The sequence below is a fragment of the Antechinus flavipes genome, chromosome 3 (assembly GCF_016432865.1).
Source record: "Antechinus flavipes isolate AdamAnt ecotype Samford, QLD, Australia chromosome 3, AdamAnt_v2, whole genome shotgun sequence".
Taxonomy (NCBI): Eukaryota; Metazoa; Chordata; class Mammalia; order Dasyuromorphia; family Dasyuridae; genus Antechinus; species Antechinus flavipes.
The window spans coordinates 326,486,799-326,513,290 of record NC_067400.1 but is presented as its reverse complement, the minus strand read 5'-3'; the positions used below and the strand labels follow the sequence as shown (position 1 = coordinate 326,513,290).

Below are 26,492 nucleotides of genomic sequence, written 5' to 3'. Positions count from 1 at the left end.
AGATGACACATCAAGGCCCTCTCCAGGATGACAATTCTATGATCTTTTGTGAAAAATGATCAAAAAGAATATTGAAGAAAACATTTATGTACTTTTTTCTTCTTTATGAAAAAACAAAACAAAACTAGAAACTTTCTTTTTCTGAATGTTCTCTGCTCATGTAACATTTTGGAAGGCATAAATCAGAATAGGATCTAGGTAATAATAGGTGTAAAAAGACTGTGGGTCAAATTTTCATAGACTTCATCAGACTTTTCTTGGGAATCCACAGAAATGTCAATATGAAATGTCACACACAACTACAAAAGAGATCTGTACTGCCAATCTCCCATGAATACATGGATGGCCCAATAAAAGTCAAGCATGAATTTAAGTTGGATTTTTCAAGGAGTTTCCTAAATCATTCAACAGAAAGGGAAAGAGATAAGGGAAAAACAAAGAAAAATCTATGAAGTCTTCTCTAAAGAATTCTAGGTGCTTTTTCCTCCATGGTAACATTGGGTAACTTTGAAAATGAGAAGTTTTCTTCCCTCCATATGAAGGAGAAATAGTCCAAAAAAATGTATACAAGTAGCTTCAGGAACCCTTGGCAAAACTGCTTTCTGTACTTGAAGTAAGAATGACCCATAAGAAAATAACTTTAAAAATACAGAATTGGAGGATTTCTTGCTTGAAGTATGCTTTAAAACAATCTATTTTAATAACACCACCCCCTCCAGCAATTTTACAAATAAAGAGACTAAGGCCCACATATTTTTGTAATCTGTAAAATGATTTTTTTTCTCCAAAGACACACAGTAAATAGAAGAGCAAAACTTTTAATTTAGGTCCTATGTTCCCAAACATAGTGTTTTTTCCATCACACTTAGTTCTGGACATTCTTCTTTGAAGAGGATGCTACTGATTAGAGATCTTTATCTATGTGAAACTATGAATACTCTCATATTCTAATGTATTTTTCATCTCCTTGATAGGGTTACTTTATCCAACAATATGGATGACAAATAATCCATGCCTTCATAGTTCTTGTCCAAGTCTTTCTATAAACCAACTGCAGGGAAACCACCCATAATGCTAGGAAATTTCTCTTAGCTCTCTTATCAATATGCAGATATCAATGGAGCATGTCAGCTATCAGTTATTCTTCACTCCTACTACTTTACCAGATCACTTTTTTGTATGTGTGTACATAAACTTCTTAAATGATGTCCTTTATAATACTTCTGAAGCCGTCCTTAAATGTATTGTGTTACATCCTGCAATTCTCTATTGTCCTTTTAAGAATCTTCAGTCAGTTATTTATAGACTGTAGTATTCTAGGAATTGTTGTCATACAACATCACCACAAGATTATGTGTTTAAAAGATGGACATTGTTTCAGAGAAAAGCTTCTGGTCTCTAAAAAGAGCTTCACTGTTTCCTTAAGACACTTTTGCACATTCTTCTCTTGGTTAATTTTGAATCAAACTCAATGTCCATTTGTAGCATCTCAGATTTATGAACAGAGTATCAAACTTTCTGACCCCTGTCCAACTGCCAATTATAATTTGAATGATGGCCATTTTTTCCCCTTGTATGAAGAGTTAAACTTAACTCTTTGAATGAACATGGACTCATTAAAAAAGCTATGTAATGTTTCAGGACTTGATATAATCATCACTATATTATTTGCAAACAAGAGCATTTGGAAGACCTTACTATCTATGAGGAATTGCAGTGAACACCTCTTCAAATTAGGTTCACTAGACATCTTTCATGACAGTGACAAACTATTTGTGTGCATATCTCTCTCAATTTTTGCCTCAATTGATTATCAGAAAGTGTAATGAAGTAATCTCTGTTGTTTCAAGTAACATGTATGATTTATAATTTTGACATATACTTAGTTAACATTACTTTGGATAGTAGCCTTTAAAGTAATATCTTGTACTATAGAATCCAATATTTTTTAAAGTCAATGAACAATATGCTTAATGCAATCTCAAATTTTCTATACCTTTTAGTCAATTCTATAATTGTAAAGATATGGTCTGCTGTAAGATATTGCTTTCAAAAGTCTGAATTTTCCCTTCCCATGACTTCATACAGGATGTCTTCAATGAATGTTTAAATAATTATAATAAAAAATTTAGATATGGAATGTAAGCATATGTCTTGGTAATTATCAATATTCTTATAATTATCTTTTTACAATAATAAAACATGAGATTACATGTATGTCTGGTATTTTTTTTTTCTTTTAGATACTTTAACACTTGGTCCCTCAATGTGCTAGAAATTATGTTTCCTATAGAACATATATTCTTTGTATAAGTTGTATAATTGACCTGTTTTTCTATTTTTTCAATGCTATTTCCATTTATCATACAACTACATATGATGATTCTATGAAGGAGAAAATAGGGTATTATAAAGATTTACAGATTTTTTCAGTTTTTGCACCTCTCTTGCCATGAGTCTTTTCAATTTGTTTTTCCTTCCATTGGTTTGCAAGGTGATACTGTTTATAATCCTCCATTGTTTTTTTCTATAATATTTCACCAATTATTTGATAGCCTAAACAAGGGATGAGTTGACTCTCTTGACTGATATAAAGCTCTGTCAAGTAGAACAAGTATTTGTTAAATGAGGTACATTTTAGAATTTTCTTGTGTCCATATTATAGTGACTGATTTATTAATTTTCTGTAAGAACGGTAATAGTCTGAATTGATATCCATTCTTCCATCCATTTTTAAAAAATTTATTAGGTTGTAGAAATAGGTCAGATTCTATTTGTTTTAATTGAACACTAGTTCTGTTCCCTATTTTTATTCTTCTACTTTTGTATTAGTTTTTATCTTTGTTCTCACAAGTAGGTGGTCTTATCACATCCAGACAGATCATTTGGAATGGCTTCCACATAAGTAGCACATTGTTTACTGCCTGTGAAAATACAATCAATTTCATTTTGCTCTGCTATTTGGTGCTCACCAGGTCCAGTGCCTCCTAATTGTTTTTTTTTTTTTTTCCAAAATCTATGGAAGGACTAAAATTGTCATGCTAGGAGCACTTTCCACTCCCCACGCATGTGAAGACTATCCAGTAGTTTTTAGCAATAGTGCCGTCTTCCTAAGTTTAGTGTTATTTGCAAACTTTGTTCTCTGCTTCACAGTCAAGCAAAAAAGTCTTTGTTGGAAAAGAGCTCCCCTAACTCTGATGCTGTGCTTACCAGGCTAAATTGTCTGCTGCCATTGTTTCCTAGTCACCCATTGCCACATCATTTACAGCTCACTCTATAGCAGCTGCTTGATTACCCCACTGTCATCCATTCTTCCTGTGAACCCAGCCCAGTGGATCTGTGAAGCAGCAAGCATCATTTCCCTTCAATACCAGCAGACTGGCCACATGCCAGGACCTTGTTGTTGATGATCCTGTCTCACTACATTAATGCTCAGGAGGGATCGTCAGTGACACTGATGAAGCTGCTCCAAAAGTCAGACGTGGCATCCATTGCAGGGCCAAGTCCCACAGCAATAAAGAATATCAGAGAGTATGGTTATCATCCTATATATCTTCAATTTGGCACATTAGGGGAAACAGTGGGGGAGAGTCACTAGGATGTCATTGATGTCACTCAGCTTCAATGCTCTATCATTCAGATTTGTAAAGAGATTTTGGCCTTCTGATTTGAAGCCTTTGACATATATTTTAACTTTCCTGGGCTTCAGTTTCTTCATGAGGATGATGATATTTTTGTAATTATCATCTTCACAGGATTAGTGTGACAAAAATAATATATAAAATTTAAAGAACTATGTAAATTTGAGTTACTATTTTTTCCTAAATACTTATCACATTCTATTTTTAATGATAATTATATATTTTGTGTATGTATATTATATATTTAGATTTGTGATATGGATATAGATGTGTGTGTGTGTGTTGTGTGTGTGTGTGTGTGTGTGTGTATACCTTCTTCCTTTTCTTAGATTGTAAGCTCCTTGAGGGTAAAGTATGAACTTTATTTCATTTTTGTATAATAATCATCAATGAAAATTGACATATTTCTAAAAATAGGCAATCTTGGACCTGAGGAGTTTATGGAAGAGGAAGGAAGAGAAGAGGGTAGATAAAATATAGGAGAGCTGTGATGGCAGGTGCCATGGAGCAGAAACATCATGGAAAAGCTAGCATTCCCAAACTAAGGAGCTATGAAGAGCACTAAAGATCTTCAGGGAACACTGAAGAATTGCTAGAAGTACCACAGAGCTATGAAGAACACCACATATCTATGGTAAGCATCAGAAGTTGGCAGGTGCTACAGGAAGCAGGGTGAAAGAAAGTGGTGACTAAGAAAATGCTTTTAAGTAGGAAGACAATCATCAAATTCTTATGAGGAACAATTAAAGTCAGATTTTATCTGCCATGAGGGAAATTAGATACTGTGAGTGAGAAATGCCTTCTAGGGACATCAGAGCTAAGAGTTGAGGAACATGGTAAGAAATCAGGAATGAGTCCAGGCTAGTTTTGGTCTTGGCACAATAGTTGAGCATTTCATCAGAAGGCTGGTTAGGGAGTTCTGTGAGATATCTAACTCTAAGAAAGGATCTGTGAAAACAGCTGTGCATTAGTTTTCCTGACTCTAATAAGCACCTAGAAAGACAGGGTTCCCTTGCAGGTTCAGACACCACCGAAACCACATTCATCTGTTTAAATAGGATTCTCGAATGGATATCATTATGATTATTTTAGTCACTCTTCCTTCAATAAAATTACAATATCAGATGCACTCTCTCTCCTCCTCCTCACCTCTCATTCCCTCCCATGCTGTGCTTTGAGTTGTTTTGTTGGTGAAATGTAGAGATGACATTACAGACTCAATTAAAACTTGTTCACTTATTTATTTCCCAGAAGTGATGGTTATGTCGTATTTGAAAAGCCCAAAGGAGTTTGACCTCAGTCAATTATAATCGGCACCACACTGAAGAAATTACATTAAAAAAATCTATCATTAACCTTTATATGTGTCTTAAAAATAGTTATTTTTAAATCAAATTGTGTTTTTAAAATTTCTGAGACAATTTATCAAAATTGCATAAAATTTTTCTACTTCATTTTTCTCTAATTAAATTTCCTTTTCTATATGTATCGTTTTTCAAAATAAAAATTTAAAACATCTATTTCTGGTTCAATTTGATTATTCTTTCAGCTTTATTACTATTCTTTTAATATGCCATGAAATTGTATGTAGTATAATGAATAGAGAATAGAACTCATATTTAATAGAACTGAATTGAAATTCCATTTTTAACACTTGTTGGTTGTGTACTTCCTTTTCAGCTTTAATATTTCCCATCTATAAAATGTGTATGACAAAAATTACCTTATTTTATGGGATAGTTTTATAAGCCTTAAAACATTATGTAAATGGATATATTAATATTTTCTTTTTAAATATTGTATTGGAGGCAGCTAGATGGCACAGAATGCTAGACTCAAATCCTGCTTCAAGCCCTAGCTTTGTGACCCTGGTCAAGTCACCTTACTCTCTTCCTGCCTTCATTTCTTCATCAGTAAAATAGGGAGAATAATAGCACCTAATTCCAAGAGTTACTGTGAATATAAAATGAGATGACATTTTTGTTAGTTTTAAATGCATTTTATCATATTTAGAAGTAAAGGCATGGTTATCTTGGTGTTGTTAAAGTTAAATTTGGTTTCCTGAATGACCTCATAGCTAATCTTTTAGTGAAATTTCATTAGATATCCAAAAAAACTAAAATCTAAACTGAAACTGATATACAAATGCAACAAGGAATGACTTGTTGCTCAGAGATTTTGACCTTTGTCTATGTGAAAGATCAAGGGGAATATGTACTCTTATAGAGGGGTACTACTGAGATGAGATCTTAGGCAGAGGGGTCCAGAATCATTGCCAGAAGACCATAAGGTGAGGGGTGCAGATATGGGAGTGTGTGTGTGTGTGTGTGAGAGAGAGAGAGAGAGAGAAAGAGAGAGAGAGAGAGAGAGAGAGAGAGAGAGAGAGAGAGAGAGAGAGAGAGAGAGAGAGAGAGAGAGAGAGAGTATTTCTCTGCAGTACTGAATTAGCCAGAGCGAAAATGCTAATTTTCTGAACTAGAAAGTTGGGAACAGGACATCTCTTTTTTAATGTATTAAGGACTTTTCATAGGATCTATCTGCAGCATGGTTCTTATTATTCTGCTTTGAAACATCCAGAAGACCAAACACACATAGTCTTTGATATTATTCTAAATATGTTGCACATAAAGGGTCTCTTTAGCAGGAAAGCCCTGCTTCAGAGTCAAGATTACTTCTACATTCTGATCACAGACAAGTTTCACTGTGTGCTGTAGCCAAGCCTTGGAACAAACCACTGGCCATGGTGCTTATATAATTTAACTCTGTCCCACCCCATCCCATGATCCCCTTTAATTTCAAATAAATAAATACTAGTTCCAATCATTGATGAGGCTGAGCAGGGGGAAAGAGATTGAAGGGGAGGAGGCAGCACTATTGTGACAGGCCCATGTCAAAACTAAGGACCAGTGTATGAGCCCCACCCTATGCTGGTTATTTGTACTTGCTCTCTTACACATATTGAATATTACATTAGAATATTGCAACACTGAGCATGTTGACAATTTCAATTAGAAGGGAAAAGGAGAGTTGTTTGGAGATGCAAATGTAAATGCATAGAAAACCCACAAACCAACCAAAAATTTTAAAATAAACATAGAGAAGATGGAAATAAGAGATAACAGAATGTAGATATAAAAATATGGTACCAGAATATAAATATAAAAGTCTGATTAGTCCTGTAAGAACAGTGTCAGGAGTGCTGAACCTCAAATGAGCTTAGACTGGTGAGGAAAGCAAAGGACAGCAAAAGCTGATGGTCGTTTTTAGCTGTATTTACTGGGGGAAACAAGGATAAAATGAAGGGTCAGACTCTTGCTCTGTGTAAATAGAACAATAACTGAAAAAGCAGAAGGCAGAGTTCTTCAACTGCTATTGCCTTTTTCCCTCCCTCTCTCTTTTTTACCAAGGAAAATGACCTATTCACAGAAAGAAATGGAAGAAAAATGCTTAGTGGAACTTTTGATTCTTATTGTAATTATTGTGACGGGGCATTATAAGAGAGCACTTAGCTGCCCTTAATGAGGTCATTACCTTTCACAAATGAACTACTTCCTCAGATACTAAAAGAATTGATGGGTTTGATAGTTGTCTCATTGTCAGTTATCTTGGAAAGATCGTGGAGAATATGATATACTAGGGAACAAAAGAAGGACAAATATTGTCTTGATTTTTAAAATAAAATAATGACAAAAGAGGGAAATAGAATTTAAAACTCTAGGCCAGTGAACTTTTTTTTCTGCCAAAATTCTTGGACTATTTTTTTTTTTTTAGTATTATTTTCTTCAACCAACAAAAATTAACTTCTATCCTTACCAAATTCCCCTTCTTCCCAGTAAAGAAAGATGAAAAAACAAAATCTGTTACCAAAATGCATTATTAAAAGTCAAAGAGTGTTTCAGCCTGCATTCTGAGACTTTTGACATTCTATCAGGAAGTAAGCAGAATTTTTCAATATGAGTCCTATGGAATCATAGTTGTTTTTTACACTGATCAGAGTTCCTAAGCCTTTCAAAGTTGTTTCTCTTTATAATATTGTTGTAATTGTCTGATTTATTCTCCTGGTTCTGTGTATTTCACTTTCCATCAGTTCATATAGGTCTTCCCAGGTTTCTTTGAACCCACGTAGGGTAAGATTAAAAAGAGAACCATGCTAAGAAGCTTTTTAAATACTGTCTTATTTGATCATCACAGGAATGAGGTGGGTATCATTTATCCTTACTTTATAATTGAGGAAACTGAGGCAGACAGAAGCTAAGGAATTTACTTGATCACACAGCTAATAAGTATCTGAGTTTTTGAATTCAAATCTGCCTGATTCCAAACCCAGCACTCTATTTGGCTCCTGGTCGTGTTATCATATATATCCCATCAGGATAAGTTCTATTTTATTTACTAACATAGCATATATTCTAGAACTTCTAATATTTAAAAAATATTTTTGATGATATTTACTAGAAATTTGAAAATATTTTGCAAAACTTTTGAAAAAAATGCTTGTTTTAGGAATAATACATAGAGGATGCTAAGGTAACTAGGTAAATATATATATATATAAATCTGAGGGATTAAATATATCAATCTGTGGCCTTTGTAGTTATATAAAATTGGGTTGGCAAGACAAATTCTTCAATGATTTAGTAGAATCTAGAATTTTAGCAGTATTTATACTCTCACTGCTGATAAAGACAGCTATTATTAAGCAACTTGGCAAACAGTTCATGAAAGTTTCTGTAGGGGAAAAAAGAATGCATCCTGAATTAAATATGGATGAGCTTCTCCAAACTTAGGCTGATCCTTGAATGACAGACAGTACTTCTCCTGTCCATTCTCAAAGGCAGTTTGGAAGACATTTTAGAATTTTTCCTAAACACTCTTGGGAACTTAAATTAAGCTCCATGCCAAGATGATACATAAAAGAAGAACTTTGGTGGCAGTACAGGTTGATTTTGCACTAAATAAAGTCTATCAATCAACCAATCAATCAAGCAAACAAGCATAGGTTGACATACTATCTATGTATGGACATATTAGAAACCATGAGATTCATCCAAAAGGGGAATGGACTGCTTCAGAAATTAATAGGTTTTTATCACTGTAAAAGTAAAGACCAGATGATCACTTGCTGAAGATTCTGTAGACAAGATTCCTATACAAATACAGGTTGGAAAATTTGAAAGTCTTAATAACTCTGACAGTGCATTGATGAACCATGATTCTAAGATACTGATGAAGAAGCCCGCTCGACCTTGCTCCTGACAGAGAAGTGAGGAACACAAAGGACAGATGAGATCTGGAGTTTTGATTGGCAGCCCAGAGCACTGAGCCCAGGAGCCCTCTTCTGGTCATCAACAGCTTTGTGACCCTGGGCAAATCGCTTAATTCTATCTCACTTTCCTCATCTGTAAAATAAACTAGAGAACAAAAATGGCAAACTATTCCATTTGCCAAGAAAACTGAAACCAAAAGGAGCTGAACAACAACATGCAGTTTAGAACATGATCAATATTTGCTATAAGTATTTTGTTTTCCAATTCCATTTGGAGAGGTAAGTGGAAAAGAGAAAAATATTAAATATATAAAAATTTATATATATGTACATATATATATATATATATACATATGTATATATAGATTTACCTATGCATCTATCTATATCTATATCTATATTTAAAACTTTAAAATAATGACAGTTTGGGCTAGATGATCCCTGAAATTTTTTCCAACTCTGAAGAAGAAAGGGAATAAGAAAAGAAAGGGAAAAGCTGTGCTTTAAGAAATTTTGCTCAAAGCCCTGGTGATAATATATGTGTCAGGAAAAGAACCCAGTTAATTTCTGTCTCCATTGCAGCTAGAATAAGGAGCAATGAGTGGAAGTTACACCAGGAATATTCTTGGGGGGAAACAAGAGGTAAAAGAGAGGGGAGAGAATCTTAAAAATAAGAGGATAAAGGTCATATTTTCTTCCTCTATGGGGAGGTAAAAGAGCAATATAAGGGATATGCCTTTGCTTCCCATTTTCCATCCTTATCCATCACACTTATCTGGAATCTTTTAATTAAGAACGTGCTTGCCATGAGGCAGAGGATTGGACCACATGACCTGTGAACATTCCTTTCAATCCTCTGTTTCTATGATTAAAATTGCTGACGGAGACCTATCACATTTGAAGAAAAAAATTAAAAAAAAAAACTAGAAGAAAGCTAGCTACCTCTCCTGTGACACATCAATGCTTTTCCCATGTGGATGATGGAGAAAGGTTTCTGTGGTCAGAAATTTAACAAGGTAATTATTTTCACACCAGTCCTTCAGAATGGTTTTTCACAGACAGCAATTTTATAAGATATAATTATCTATTTTTACCTGCTTCATAAATTCCTCCTTTCCATTCTTTTCCCTAGTAAACTAGAAATTATTTAAGATTGGAGAAGTATGCAGTAATGCTTGGCTTAGCATTTTGCTGTGTATCTCCTCTCTGGCCTCCTGGTTGCATCCATTTCTGCTACTGACCCGGCCACGCTGGCCCTGCAATCTGAAGCTTCATAGGAAAGTAAGAATGTCTCACTCTTAGGAGCCAAAGAGCAGCTGCTGTTTCTAAGTCAAAACCAAATCTTGTCAGCAAACATTTTGGCTTAACAAGGCAGGCCTTCTTCCCAAAGGTGGGGGATGGGGCAGGGAAAAGAACATTGCCTGTGATTGATTTTAAAGATTGAGTCTTGAGAATTCTCCTTCTTATTGAGGATGCAGCTGTGCTGGAATAGAGAGGATCCCAGACTTAGAGTATCTGTTCAAATCACAACTCTGATACTTAAATAGCTATAAAATAGGGATTCTTGCACCCTTTTTATGGCATGGATTCCTTTCTCAATCTAATAAAATCTATGGACCCTTCTCAGAACAATGTTTTTAAAGGTATAAAAATCAATACATAAGATTACAAAGAAAACAAATCTATTGAAATACAATTAAAATATTTAAAAGATAAGTTCGTGGTTCCCAGGTTAAGATTCTTGCTTTATGAATATAGATAACAACATTATGAATATGACACAGGGTGTCAATGCCCTTATTTGTACAAAAGGAACAATGATATTTACATTCTCTCTCACCAGGTGCTTGTGAGTATAAAAGTGTGTTGTTTTTTTTAAGTCAATGACTTTCTTCCAACTACAAAATGTTCTGGCACTTGCCATTGACCCAAGAGAATTAAATTTCAAAATACACTCTCTCTCTCTCTCTCTCTCTCTCTCTCTCTCTCTCTCTCTCTCTCTCTCTCTCTCTCTCTCTCTCTCTTTCATTTTCTCTCTCTCTTTTACTCATTCACTCTTTCCTCAGATGAGATAATATTTCTAAAACAACAACTGTTGGAATCTTTACAAATTGTTAAGTCATTGGAGTTGATAGAGACAATAATTATCTAATTTAGCATGGTTCAGTATCATTGATCTGATCTTACAAGGAGATGTTTTGGGCCAGAACCTGAAACAAGGTACTAAGTAGAACTAATTGATACAATGCTTGTGTTCACACCTTTAGAGAGCTCATATAAGCAAGAAGTATTTAAGTACTCGTTGGAGTTCACAAATATGGGAGATTCACAAAGTAAAGTTTGTAACTTTGTGAATTCACACCTCCCTTGAAGCTCTTAGGGCCAGAGAGCACTCTGGGAGAAAACCCACAATCCCACTCTCTCAGAAGAGTCATATATAAGCCCAGTCAAGGGAGTTCAGCTGAATTAGATTGGAAAGGAGAACACTGGGACAGACAAAGAGCACTCTGGGAGATTGAGAGCCAGAAGCCCTCTCTCAGAGGCAAGAGAGATTCATTCCATTTTCCACTTGGCTGGCTGGAGACTGAAGAAAGCAGAGGCAGAAGCAAAGGACAAAGCTGCAAGAGCTCTTAGAACTAAGCAGAGAGATAGGTCTCAACTAACCGGGCTATTATGGAAGGAGAAAATAAACGTTTGCATTTTTACCAGCTGGCTGCATTTGGGTGATTATTACTTTTAACTGAAACTAAAGCTGCCTCCAGAAAACCTCCCCGAGAAACCTGCTCCCAGAGAGAACTATTATTATTTTAAAGAAAAAGAACACCACATTTTGGTGCCCGAACAGGGACAAAGGATTTGCTACAGTGCCTGACAAAAGTATGTACCATATAAACACTTATTTTCATTCCCTTCCCCTTCCCTATAGAAAAGTCTTTTTCTTTCTTCCACTTTTTCTGTTTTTCTCACTGTCTTTCCATGCCGTGTATATTAAGCCAATTTTGTTGCTATTTTAGGGGTAGCCTTTTTCCTCTTCTGATGTAAGGATTCCAAGTCTAATGCCTAACTTTTATGCTGGCACAACCCTTCAGTGTCTCTGTCTCTGTCTGTCAGTCTGTCTCTTCTCTCTTTCTCTGTGTTTCTCTGTCTCTCTCTCTCTGTCTCTCTCTCTCTCTCTCTCTGTTTCTCTTTCTCTTTCTCTATCTGTCATTCTATCTTTCTATTTCTCTGTCTGTGTGTGTCTCTTTCTGTTTCTCTCCTCTGTTTCTGTCTTGCTTGTCTATCTCCATCTCAAAGGAAGATTCCACTTTAGATTTGCTAGTTGGATTATTTATCCCAATATCAATTTTATACTAATGCTAAAACCCAGAAAAGAAGGTGACAAAAAAGAAAAAAAATTAAAAGTAACACTCTCTCTCACAAAACTATCTTTAGGGTATGGCAAATTAGAATAGAAGAATCTCAATGGTGTCAAAAGAAAGGGAGGGAGGGCATCTCAATATCCTGGGCCTAAGCAAAAATATCTTCTTCAACACAAATGACAAGTGATTATCAGGCTTTGGTTAAATATCTTAATTGAGGAGGAGCCCATTTTGTTTGTAGCCAGTTCTAATAATTAGGAAACTGATTCTTATAATAGCAAAATTTGGCTCTACAATTTCTACTTTCAGGAGTTTTGTATAATAAGCTTCCATGGGACAGTCCTCCAAATACTTGAAGACTTCCACTATACTTTGGCTGGGTCACCATTTCTCCATGCTAAATGTCCTCATTTCTTTCAATCCATTCTTATGGCATAAACTTGAGACAATGATGCAGGATGAGCAGGTAATACATATATGTGTGTTATGTCTGTCTATCTAGAACCATCATCCCATAAACCCTTCACAATTACCTCTTCTAAGCATACCTCTTCAGGTTGCAAGTCGCCATTTGTTGACTCTGCCCTGAATGCTCCTTTTAATATAATATATCTGTACAAAAAATGTATAGAAGCAATAGGAGAAGCACTTTGTGATTTGAACTCAACTATCACCCCTACCTGCACAACCCCATACTATTGTCATTTAATGCCTATTGCTGTATAACCTTATGCTGGAACTGTAGTTTTGTTTAAAATAGATACATAGTTTACAGAGGTCCCTAGGTCCCCATTTCCCAACAATTGGACAAAGGTGATTGGAATATTTTTTTTTTTTTTTTGTGGGGAGGAGGCAATTGGGGTTAAGTTACTTTTATCTAGCCTGAGGCCATATTTGAACTGAGGTGTTTCTGACTCCAGGACTGGTGTTCTATCTACTCTGGAACCAACTGCCCCTGGAATATACTTCTCTAGAGATCAAGATGGGCCCACTGACCTTCATCTTCCTAAGCTTGTCTGTCTTTAATAATAGTAGACATGAGTAGCTTGTGCTATAGTGTAAAAGTTCTATACTTTGATTCAGAAAAGATCTAGATTCCAATTGTAAGCTCTGACAATTGCTATTAGGAAGATTGGATATCATTTAATATTTCTGAACTTAAGTTCCATCACTCATAAAATGAGGAAGATAATATTTCTAGCATCCACTTCAAAGGACTGTGAGGATCAAATGAATTGATGAATGTTTTATAATGTTTTATACTGATCACTTTATAAGTCTGGAATTGATACACAAATGTCAGTTATTGTCAGAAGAACAATCCAATGACTGCCCCAATTGCTACCATAGAAGTGAACTGATCTAAGGAGAAAGTCAAGGGAAAGAGGCTTATAGAAATGCTATGGGGAAGAGGAGAGAGAAGACCTCATCATTGGATTCATGGGGCTCTAGAGACTGTAAAACAGTTTGAAATACTAGAAAATTCCATTTGCATCAATTATCTCTACTATTTATTAGCTACTGTGGTACAATGGATTTGGAGACCTGAGTTTGCATTCTGGCTGTGCTATTTAGAGAGAGGGAATAAGAGGGGGGATGGGGAGAGGGAGAGAGGGAGAGAGGAAGGAAGGAAGGAAGGAAGGAAAGAAAGAAGGAAGGAAGGAAGGAAGGAAGGAAGGAAGGAAGGAAGGAAGAAAGGAAGGAAGGAAGGAAGGAAGGGAGAAAGGAAGGGAGAAAAGGAGAGAGGGAGAGAGAGAGGCAGGGAGGGAGGAAGGGAGAAAAGAAAGGAAAGAGGGAGGGAGGGAGGGAGGGAAAGAAAGAAGGAAGGAAGGGAGAGAGGGGAGGAGGAAAGGAAGGAAGGGAGAGAGGCAGGGAGGGAGGAAGGAAGAAAGAAAGAGAAAGAGAGAGAGAAGAAAGAAAGAAAAAAAGAAAGAAAGAAAAAGAAAGAGAAAGAAAGAAAGAAAGAAAGAAAAAGAAAGAAAGAAAGAAAGAAAAAGAAAGAAAGAAAGAAAAGAAATGGAGAGAGGGAGGGAGGAAGGGAAAAAATATGAAAGGAAGGAATGAACAAACAGGGAGGGAGGAATGAGGAAGGATAGGAAGGAAGGAAAGAAGGGAGTGAAGGATGGAGTAAGGAAGGAAGGAAGGGAGAAAGAGAAGAAATGAGAGGGTATAAAGGAAGGAAGGAGGAACAAAAGGAGAGGGGAAGGAAGATATAAGTTAAAGTATGTAATAACTATAGAATATAAATATAAGTTATTGTTATTCTTTTACCAGGTTAGAGTCATATATATATGTATATATATGACATCTTTTTTTGTAAATTATAATAATTCTCCCCCATAGATATACACTGTAAATTAATAGGTTTTTGTGTTACAATGAAAAATGCTTAGGCAGACACTGACATTTATATATGATAACACTCACATAACACACTTGAAAAAAGAATAATCATTGTTTCTTAAACAAATGTGAACACCTTGAATTTTCCAAATGAAGCAGTAAATGTGCTAAGGGTAAATAAAGTTTGAACTTTTATCTCTAAAGGAGGACCTTGGTAAGGATCTGAAGGAGTAATTCTTTACATTTATTTCTATTAAATTTTAAACCATTCAGATTTATATTTTGTCATTCATGTTGCCTTTGGATATAACAAATATAGTCTACAGGCCATAGTATTAGCCTAGAAGTCAGGTTGATCTGGGTCCGAATCCTATCTTTGACAATTAAATGTTTAACATAATCATAGGCAAGTGAAGCTCCACTTCACTTATCTCAATTTGTTTCACCATCTGTAAAAGGGTATAATCACAGCCACTGTACTTATTTCATAGATTCATCACAAAGTTCACATGAGATGGTTCATTTTAAGTTTTCTGATAAAGATCCATTATTTGAATAGATAGATAATTTGGATAGAAGTTAATATGAGTGTGAGTAAACCATAGAATGGATTTTCAGGAAGGCTAAGCTTTATCTAGGTATCATCTTGCCAGAAAAATCCTAGAAGTAGACTTGGGGAAGTAAACAGTCTATTCATTACAACTTTAAAGTTTTTTTTTTTTTTTAAAGAGAGATAATCAAGAATAAAAACTCACTTTTAGAAATACTGTTGTATCCCTTATACCAATGACTTGCATACAGTAAATAGTTAATAAATGCAAGTTATGTGATATAGAACATGGCATCCAACCATCAAGAGTATATATGTGTGTGTATGTGTGTGTGTCTGTGTCTGTGTCTGTGTGTCTGTGTGTGTCTGTGTCTTTTACAGGATATTTTACAGGATATTGTGTTCTTTTTGGTATTCTGGGTAGGAGTTTCAAAGAATGGTATGAACTTATGCAGTGCCTAAACGATGCACTTATCACTGGCAAAGAAAAGTGCTAGGCAGAACAAATGTAAATAAATCCATTATTTTATTGCGTCTCATTATATATTTGATTTATTGCATGCCAGGGAAGTACTGTATGAAGGAGTCAATTTGTTGGCTTTTATAATCTCATTAGGGTTTCCTTTTAAAGCATTCTAATTGGAGGTGCCATCTGTTCTGTTTAAAAGCTGTTGTGTATCACCACAGTAAATAATTTTTCAGATAAAAGAAGTTTATCTTTAGATGTTTAGTAAGCTGACAATGTACTAAAAACACCCCATGCTGTGTATGATTTAGTTTAACAGGTCAGACTTGGCATAAGTGCATAGCTATCACTCACAGAGATTTTTGCCAAGCTAGTCATCTCATTGGATATTTATCAAACACCTATGGTGTACCTAGAGTTCTGTTTGTTGCTTAGAGAGTCAAGAAGAAACAGACCCGACATTCTATATCCTTTAGAAGCTTATAATCTACTTAGGGAGATAAGAAATACACATAAGAAACTATTAAAAACTGATATACAAAAGCAGGAAACCAAGGGTTAGTGTGATACTACTCAAGTCAATAATTAACAAGTCTTTAAGTACTTTCTAAGGTGCCAGGATGGAGCAGCTAAGTAGCTTAGTGGACAGAGTGCTGGGTCTGGAGCCAGGAAAATCTGAATTCAAATCCAGCCTCAAACAGTTACTTACTAGTTGCGTGAATCTGGTTAAGTAACTAAACCTCTGCCTTTTTCATCTGGAAAAGAAACATGGCAAACTACTCCAGTATCTTTGCCAAGAGAACACCATGGACAGTGCAATAGGGTCCACAGAGTCATAAAGAATCAGCACAACTGGACAACAAGGTACAACATACTATGCTATCCATTGAATATGCAAAGATATAAATGAAACTGCCATCTTGTATTGAAGAGGAACAACATACACATAGTTAAGTAGCTACAGAAGATTTATCAAATAACATCAAAGTAATTTGGGAGGAAGTGTGATATCAGAGAATAGCCTCCTATCAGAGGGGATGACCTGAATGGAGCTATAAAGAAATGTAGGGATCCCAAGAAACCGAGGGGATCACAGGGAACATTCCAAATGTGTGTCTTGGGAATTATGAGAAGAGAGAAGTCTAATAGGGCTGGAATGGAAAAATCATAGGATGTTTGAGCTGTCAGGGAAATTTAGAATCAGACCTCATGCAGGAAGTATGCATAGGACACAACTGAGAGGCAATGAAGTGCGTCCGAAGATTTCTTAGTACAGTGAAAACAATAGCACTTTTGGAGTTAGGTGAATAGAGTGCTAGGTCTAGAGTCAGGAAGACCTGAGTTCAAATTTTGTCTTTGACACTTACTAGCTATGTAATCCTGGACAAATCACTTAACCCTGTTTTCCTCAGTTTCCTCATCTGTAAAATGAGCTGGAGAAGGAAATGGCAAACCACTCTGTTATCTCAGCCAAGAAAACTCTCAGAGATCATAAAGAGTTGGCCACAACTCAAAGGATTGAACAATGACTAAAAAAGCTGAGCTCAACTCATGTCAGTGCAGTTTACCACTCCATGACTTTGCGCCAATCCCTTACCTTTTGTGGGATTCAGTTCCTCCATTTGTTAAATGAGGAGGTTGAACTAGCTGGCCTCTGAAACCCTTTCCAACTTTAAATCCATGGATCATAGCATGCCATAATTTTAATTTCAATTCTGGCCCTGACTTTTATTAACTGTGGGACCCTAGGCATATTATGTCATTATTTGTACCTCAATTTCTTCATCTCCAAAATGTTTTCTTCTTCACAGAGTTATTTGTGAGAGCCCCTCTACAAGTTTTTGAAGTGTTATAGAAATATAAGTTATTGTTATGAGATTGTAGCCAGTGAAGGGAATAGTGAAATGCATATGACTTGAGCTATAGGGGCCACCTATTCCCCCAGGAAGCAGATTATTCATGCACAACTGGTCAACCATCTAGTTAGTATTTCTAGAAAAAAACTTCCTATTTTTACTCTCAAGGTTATAGTCAGGAAGTTGAAAGGGATCCTGAAAATTCTATAAGGTTTTGGGCTGCAAAAGAGATAACAAAGCTTTGGTTCTGATGTGCATGATCTTATTGAGGAAATCCTTTGCTATCCTAGGGCTGCTAGCATTCTGGAAAAGAGTACAGAGTGCTCACTGCCTCCACTACTTTCCCCTAGTTAGTATTAGCACACTGAGTAGAGTCAGAAAGACCTGTTTGATTCAAAGGAACTGGAATAGAGAGCCTCTAGCAGTGGTGACTTTGTCCTCACTGGACATCTTCAAGCAGAGATAACCACTAGTCAGCAGTCCTAGAATGTGATTAAGTTGAACTAGATGACTGCTCAGGTCTAATTCTTAAATTCCATATAATTCCATGCTCTGATACTTAACAGCTGATAACTCTGAGAAAGTCATTCAATTTCTCAGCCTCAGTTTCCTCCTCTGTGAAATGGGAATAATAATAGCGCTCCTCCCAGGGGAGAGTCTTCCATTATGAAACTTTCCCCTGCTTATGACTTTGTCTCTTTAATTACTCTTGGAATGCTATCAGGTAGGACAATTTCTTTGCCCTAAAAACTTCTCATGGGACTAAACAGGATTTGTCCAGGACACTGAAAAGCCCAAGTCATAACAAAGGAAAAATCAAGATGGATAAGAAAAGGAGTGGGAGAGAAGGAAAAGAAAGAGGAAAGAAAGGGAGTGAAATAACAAAGGAAAGAGTAAGTGCTTCTGGATAAATACTTCATACATGAGAGCACATTCTACCTAAAGGCAAAGCCATTTCTTTGGCTGTCTCATTAAGATGCATGAGAAACATTTTCATGTCTATATACATACATATATATATCCAGCTTTTTTGAAAGAATAGACTCTTTACAATAGAAACAAATGGTATATTTAAGTACTAGATTTACAAATAACAATGAAGTCAGTAAGCCCCTATATTTCTTGGGCTAGTCAATTCTTTCATAGAACATTTTTATGTAGAAGTCCCCCAAATGATCGTTGTTTCATGGACCTCTTTGGTGGTCTAGTAGAGCCTATGGACTGGATGAAGATGCTGCTGCTGCTGATGGTGGTGGTGGTGATGATAGTGATGATAACCCATAATGAATATTCACCCATAGAGAACTCTGTTTGCAAAATGTTGTTTATGTTTCATTTGAATACCATTTTGTGCATATATAGAATATACACATATTATATATATAAAGAAAAACAAAGGAAAGCAATTATATTGAAATCATTACAATCTTTTTAAATTTTATAGATCCCAAGTTCAGAATCTCAGTTTAGTCCTCATCTATAAAAAGGGGTTCTTAATAGTAACTACTTCAGTGAGAATCAAATAAGAGAGTATATGTAAAATGTTGTGCAAACCTTAAAGTTTTATAAATACTAGCTATTAGTTTACAGGACCCTTTGTTTAAGTCACACAGAGTAAAAAAGAATGGGTAGGATTTAAAACTAGGTCTTTGGACTACAAGTTCAATACTGATTCTACATTAACACATTTCCAAGCAAACATTCCCATTGCTGCCTCACTGGACTAGTATGCACTTCTAATTTCTGGTTTCTGGGAGATGACATTATCTCCAAAGAAGTGCATGAAGTGGAAAAAGAGAACAGCATAGTGGCAATAGAGACATTCCTTGCACTGATTTTACTCCAATTGTCAGTTTACATGGGCCATCTGTCTGTCCTTCTTTTGATTCAGTAGAGATTGGATTTATTGCAAGAAACTGAAAGTATAAATTTCCTCACCGAGCATTCAATCAATCAGTCAATCACAAAAGATTTATTGAGCACTTACTCTGGGCTAGGCAGAAAGCTAGTCTTTATGAAGGAGACAAAGAAATGTAAGAAATGATCCCTGCTCATAGGTTGATAATTTACTTGGAGCAACATGACTAAGACTCATGAAATCATCAGAGAAAAAATTAAATTATAAGTGACAATGGGAAATGCAATGGGAGTTTGGAAAATGGGGAGATTGATGAGAGATGGAGCTTTTATGGAGATAGAGCTTCAGCCTTCAAGAAATTGGAAGTATTTGGAGGGGTAGAGAGGAGAAATGAAGAATTTTCAGATAAAGGAATGGCAAAAGAAGAGGCATTGGGATGGGAATGAGCATGGAATAGATGTATAAATGGCATGCTCATCAAATTTGCAAAGGATACAATTGCTAATGAAGGGATAATTAATACAGAAAGTCAAGATCCAAAAAGATTTCAGCAGATTGTAGCCTTCAACTGAATCTAATAAGATGAGGACCAATAGAGAGAAATAGCAAAACTTGTCCTCCTATTCAAAAGCAAAAACATCTTCCTCCAAAAAAACTTCACAAATTCTACATAATGGAGGCAAGATTAAGACAGTTCCAATGTTTTTAATGAGATGACCAATGCAATGTTTGACCAATGCAAGTTAACATTGTAATATAGCAACCAAAAATAAGAATGTAACCATGGGATGAATTAAGAGATACAAAGCTTCTAGGGCTAAGGCAGACATAGTCTATTGTATTGTCATCAAACCATATTTGAAAAATGTCTAGAAGAAACCAACCAAAGAACTAATGATGAAGCATACTATCCACCTCCTGAGAAAGAATCAATATTGCTTGAATACAGACTCAAGCATAATATTTTTCATTTTTTTCTTTCATTATTTTTCTTTTATTTGAGTTTTCTTATCCATAATGACAAACATAGAAATGTTTTATATGATTGCACATGTATAACATATATCTAATTGTTTAACACATCAGGAGGGAGAAAGGAGGGATAGAATTTGGAAGTTGGAACTTTTATTTAAAAATATTATTTAAAAGATAATAATAGTTATAATAACACCACCTAGCATTTATATAGCACTTTAAAGCTTATATTGTATTTGATAAATATTATCTCATTTTATCCTCAAAACAACCCTGGGAAATAAATGTTATTATTATCTCCATTTTATAGATGAGAAGCCTCAGATAGATAGGCTAAGTGACTTGTCCAGAGTTACAGAACTATTTACATGCCCAAGGTTGGATTTAATTTGTGGTTTTCCTAGGTTAGATTTGATGTGCAGTTTTCTTGACTCCAGCTCTAGTGAGTCTACTGAGTCACCCAGCTACCTTTAGGATGATAGGAGTCCATACTGCACGTTATATAATGAGCAGATGAAGAAAATAGTGATGTTTAATCTAAAGAAAGAAGATACAGGTCGGTGCCTAGAGTCATGATTGCTGCCCACAGGGTTTTGAAACATTTTTCAAATGAAAGAGACATTACACTTGTTCTTTTGGGAGCCAGAGAACAGACCCAGACATGATGAGTATAACGTTCAAAGAATCAGATTTCAAATTGACGTCCAGAAAACCATCTAACAATTAGTTCTATCTCAAAGTAGAATGGGCTGCTTCAAGAGAAACTGTGTTTCTCTCATTAGAGAATTTCAAGTAGGAATTCTTTTAGTATATGGGTTGGACATAGTTGTTGCAATGTCTTCCAAGTCTAATTTCTGTGATTCTCAGAAGTACTTTCCTTGAAGTCTAATACTGAAAGATTCAAATGTGGTAAGAAGAAAGCCAATAGGCAGGAAGATTAATGTTTGAAGGTCTTTGAGTGGATGGGTATGCTAAATGAAGAGGAAAGATGGCAGATAAAAAGCTGGTAGTCATAGGGTATCAAGTTAGAGATTATAGGAAGATAGAGTCATAAACAGAGGCCACAGAGGTCATTGAGGTTAATATCTTTATGTTATAGACAAGGAAAGTATAGTTCAGAGAACTTATGGAGCAGTACCCTATGATACTAAATGATAATGACAAAAACGACGTTGGTATATGATAATTGCGTGAACCATGATTCATGCCAGGGAAATGTTTCAGGGCTCAAAAATAGGGATGCCCAGAAATAAATAAAGAAATCTTCTTGATGATTTCCCATTAAAACATATTCACAGCTAGGAAATCTCACGTCATGAATACCACAATAGTGGAAATATTAAGACTGGAGTTATATTCTTATCAACTATCATATATGTAAGAGGCAGTAATCTGGATCTATAAACATCCGTGTTAGAGAAAACTGATGTTGATGACTAGGAAAGCTGAATGAGAGCTTAAAGATAAAATCCAACTAGTCCTCTACCACCAGTTTCTACCCTATTTTACACACAAGAAAAGTGTAACCTTGAAAGACTACCAGTTATTTAATTTCCCATTACTGACAAAGTCTGAACAAGAAAACAGACCTCCTTAATCTTAGACCTATGTACTTTCTAAACAGTCCCTGAGAAACCACATTTCTTAGCATTTTTGAGAGGTTACCATATAAATTTAATGAAATCCCATAGCGAGGATACCCTTAGAAGAACTCCAGAGTGCCCCTGCATAAATATCTGGGGTTTCTTCCATTAATTTATTTATGCATGTTTAACTGTCCCCTTCTGGATTAACTCATTGACACAAAGGATAGTTATCCTATTCAAATTTATAGAGCAGGAAATCCTGAGTAGAGATACCATTAGTTTCTGTCTGCCTATGGATAGTATGAAACGATCAGAAAATTAGTCTGAGCTGGGTAGATTGCTAGATGAATGGCCATGGATTGGAAATGGCTATAGACCAAGTTATCTAGATTTTTATATGAGAATGTAGTGTGTCTTTATTTTTGAGACTCAGCACTGAAAAGAAATAGTATTATTTCAATACATGACACGAATAGAGAGATATCTTTGGAGTTGAATAGATTGAGGTACTGTGGAATAAAGGCATTGGATGACTTGTTAACATAGATGTTGAAATTATCAAGGTAAGTGGTGTGGGGTGAGATAAAATAAAATGAGTGGATGTAAAAATTATCTAAGAAAGGAGAATTGGATCTTAGAGAATGAAATTTGAAATGGGCAAGAAAGATGTATAGCATGAACTTCAAGTGGAGAGAAGTGGAGTGAATATAATAGAATAACCAGACAGATTTGAAACTAGGGAATAAAAAGGACAACCTCTCATTTCTTAATTTGCTCTTTGAGTAGTTAGGAATGGGAAATACACACACACACACACACACACACACTCACACACACACACATATACATATATATATACATACACATATACATAGTACATAAGGGAACACATTATTTTTCAGAGGATAGCAGAAGCCAGCAAAGCAGATGGGTATAAGGAAGAAGAAAATTGGTTTAGAACAAGGGTGAATGCCCATTGTGGAACAGAGTTTCCATAGATCTTTTAAAAGACTAAATCTTCCAAAAAGTAGATGACAAATTTGAACTCTTATAATAGGAGGAGTTTCCCATACCTCAGAACAAAATTTTATCATGTTTCCCGAGTCAAAAATATGATGCAATGATATATATTAGAAAATGGACCCAAGGAAGCTCACAGGATGAAGCCAAGATGAAGAATACTTTAGTCACACAAGTTGAGGGAGCCAAAAATTCTCATTGAGAGAGGTAATCAAAATTACCTGTGTTCATGGAATCGTACATAAAGGTTAGAAAGGACCTCAGAGGCCATCTAGTATGTTATTTTTCTAGTTCAGTCATTTTAATCATATCTTACTCTTTCATAGGATTTTCTTGACAATAATGGAATGATTTATCATTCCCTTGTCCATCTTATTTTAAAGATGAAGAACTTGAGACAAACAGAATTAAGTAACGTGCTCAAGATCACATGGCTGGCAAATGTCTGAGTATGGATCTGAATTTAGGGAGATGAATCTTCCTGACTTCAGACCCAGTACTCTACGCACTATGGCACGGCTTAGCTGCCACCTGGTTAGGAACCTGAGGCTCAGGGATATTGATCAGGCTATTCAAAATCTTAAAGATAGTAAGCATCAGAAATGAGATTTGCACTCAGATCCTTTGACTCCAGAGTTATTACTATCTACTATGTTCTAGTCTTTTCTAGTCTCTGGAAAATCTTTTGTACCTGCATAGTTTACTAACTCACTAATGGACTCGCCACAGATGCTTTTCCAAACCTTTTTCATCTCCAGATTTCCAAATCTTTTCAAAGCTCCCCTTCCCTTTACCCCCATTTAACTCCATTCTTCATATTTCACTGAAAAAAAAAGATCATTCACTGAGAGCCCCCTCTTTTCTCTTTTTCATTTCATAACACTGAGATACCTTCTACTGCTTTTTCCTTCTTCACTCTTGTCTCATGTGAAAAGATGGTCCTTATCCTTGCTAAGTCAAGGAAAATGCCTCTAAAAACTCAAACAATCCCATTTTCTCCCACATATTCTCTTCTTTCATTCCTACTTGGTCACTTATCCTCAATATCTCCCTGTCTACTGGCTGATTTCTTCCTCCCTACAAACATACCCGTGTCTTCTTTACTTTCAAAAAGTAAACTGGATCAATCTAACTCTGCTAGCAATTGTCCCATAACTCTCCTCTGTTTTGTAGTTAAAGCCATTCTAATCTTGCCTCCACCTCCTTTCCTCTCACTCTCTTCTTACTTCTCTGTAGTCTGGCTTCTGATTTCTCTCCCCAGTAACCAATGATCTCTTAATCACCTCATCCAATGGCTCTCAATTCTCAATCTGTAGTCTCTGATATTCTGATTATCCTCTTCTCTTGATAATCTTTTCTCTCTAGGTTTTTATGATACAGCTTTCTCCTGGTTCTCTTCCTGTTTATATGACAACTCTTTCTCTGACTCCTCTACTAAATTTTCATCCACATCATGCACACTAACAGCAAGGGTTCCCCAGTGCTATCCTAGGCCCTTATCTGTCCCCCCCCCCCCCTCTCTCTCTCTCTCTATATATATATATATGTATATATACATATATATATATATAAATATAAATATAAAATTTTATATAAATATAAAATTTCACTTAGTGGTCTCATCAGTTTCCAACTAATAGCTCTATGTGATTGATTTTCAGATCTTTTTGTCTAGTTCTAACATTTCTCTTGATCACTAGCCTCACAATTTTGACTGCTTATTGGATATTTTGGAGCAGCTCAGTAGAGCTGGAATGAGGAGGACCTAAATTCAAATCTGTCCTCAGACCCTCTCTGTGTGACCTTGTGCAAACCACTTAGTCCTATTTGCCTCAATTTCTTTCCCAAAATGAATCTGAAGAAAACAGCAAACCATTCCAGGTTCTTTGCCAAGAAAATTCCAATGGGTTCATGAAGAATCAAACATGACTAATTGACAAAAATATTAGACATCTCAAACTGTCTTAAAGCTAATATGGCCAAAATCAAAATCCAAACTTCTCACACACCCCTAAAAGCTCCCATTTTCTTAAGTTCCATATAACTGAGAAGGGTTCTGACATCCTCCCAGTCATCCAGGCTTAAAACTTAGATGTCTTCCTTAACAACTTCCCTTTCTCTCTCTGCTCACCCCTATATCTAATAATTTTTTTAATCCTGTCATTTCTCCTTTCATGTACATATACTTACATCCTCTAGCATCACATTGGTGCTGGTTCTCATCAACTCATACCTGTACTATTGCAATAGCCTCTTTAAAATTCCCTCTCCAATCACTCTCCATTCAGTTATCAAACTGATCTTCCTAAAGCACTTCAGAACATGTAAATCCTCCCAGCCCCAACTCTAGACATACAATAAACTCCAGTGACTCACTCTTACCTCCATAAAATATTTCAACTGTTAAAGTCCGTCATAACATGCTCCCCACACACATACACATCTTTCACTTTATATTCTCTTAGGTTGGCAATTCCTTATTAGATTGTAAGTTTTTTGAGAACAATGCTTTTGCTTACTTACATCTCTAGCACCTAGTAAGCACTTAAATGTTTACTGATTGCCTCCTCAACCCCTATAACAGCAACACTGGCCTCTTTGCTGTTTTTCACACTGGACACTGTATTTTCTGCCTCTGGGCTTTTTCCCTGACTGTCCTCCATTCCTAAAACTTTTTCCCTCCTCATCTCTGCTGAATATCTTCCTTGGCTTCCTTCAAGTCTCAGCTAAAAGTTCTCTCTTCAAATGGAGCCCTTTTCTAGATCAGCTCAATGTTAATGTCTTTCTTCTATATACAGAGTAAATTGAAGAATGTTTTTCTTAAAGTTAGTTTTCTTTTTGTGAAAACACAAAGAAAAAAAGAACCCTAATCCCCCCTTCTGTTTGAACAATACTCGTTCATTGGGGAGGATATATGCATGTGTATGTACACTAACATACATACACAATATATGAATACATATATGTATATATCCACATTTATGCATGTTACAATATTTATACATGTGCATATGCATATATTTTTGTTCCAATGGGCAAGTGTTCCAAACAGAAATGAGAATTAGGGTTCTTCTTTGAGTTTTCACAAGAAAACTAACTGTTAGAAAAATTAACACTAAGTAGACAACACAGAGATGATATTCTTAGACTGTTTGTCTATTTTTATCACCCAAAGTATTTGTGGCCCCAGTTAGCACAGCATAGTTTTCAAAACCTGTTCATTTTTGGGACCACTCTTCCGTGTCTCAGTTTTTCTCTTAGTTGTTCATGGGGGAAGAGAGGATCTAAACTAAACCACAAATGGACCAATGGCAATTCTTTTCCTTCCAGTCAAACAACTGAATAACATTTGTTTCCTTATCATAGGCAGAAATGCCTTCTACAAGTAAATTTTAAAAATCTGGCAAAATACTCAGAAGAAGTGAGAAATCACACAGTCCAGAGATTGTGGACCAAAATAACCTTGACCAGCCTCAAGTAGCTAAGAGAAGAATACAAAGTCTCAGTTGACTCAGCACAAAAGGACTTTTGAACAGATTTCTACCATGGTCCTCTCCACCTGTCACATACCT

At 35.7% G+C, this 26,492-nt stretch overlaps 1 protein-coding gene across 4 annotated transcripts in view; it reads right to left on the bottom strand.

Moving 5' to 3' along the window:
• The window catches only part of EPHB1 (EPH receptor B1), a 718,019-nt gene that overhangs the window by 220,503 nt on the left and 471,024 nt on the right, over positions 1-26,492 (bottom strand). The gene's annotated exons all lie outside the window — the stretch shown is intronic.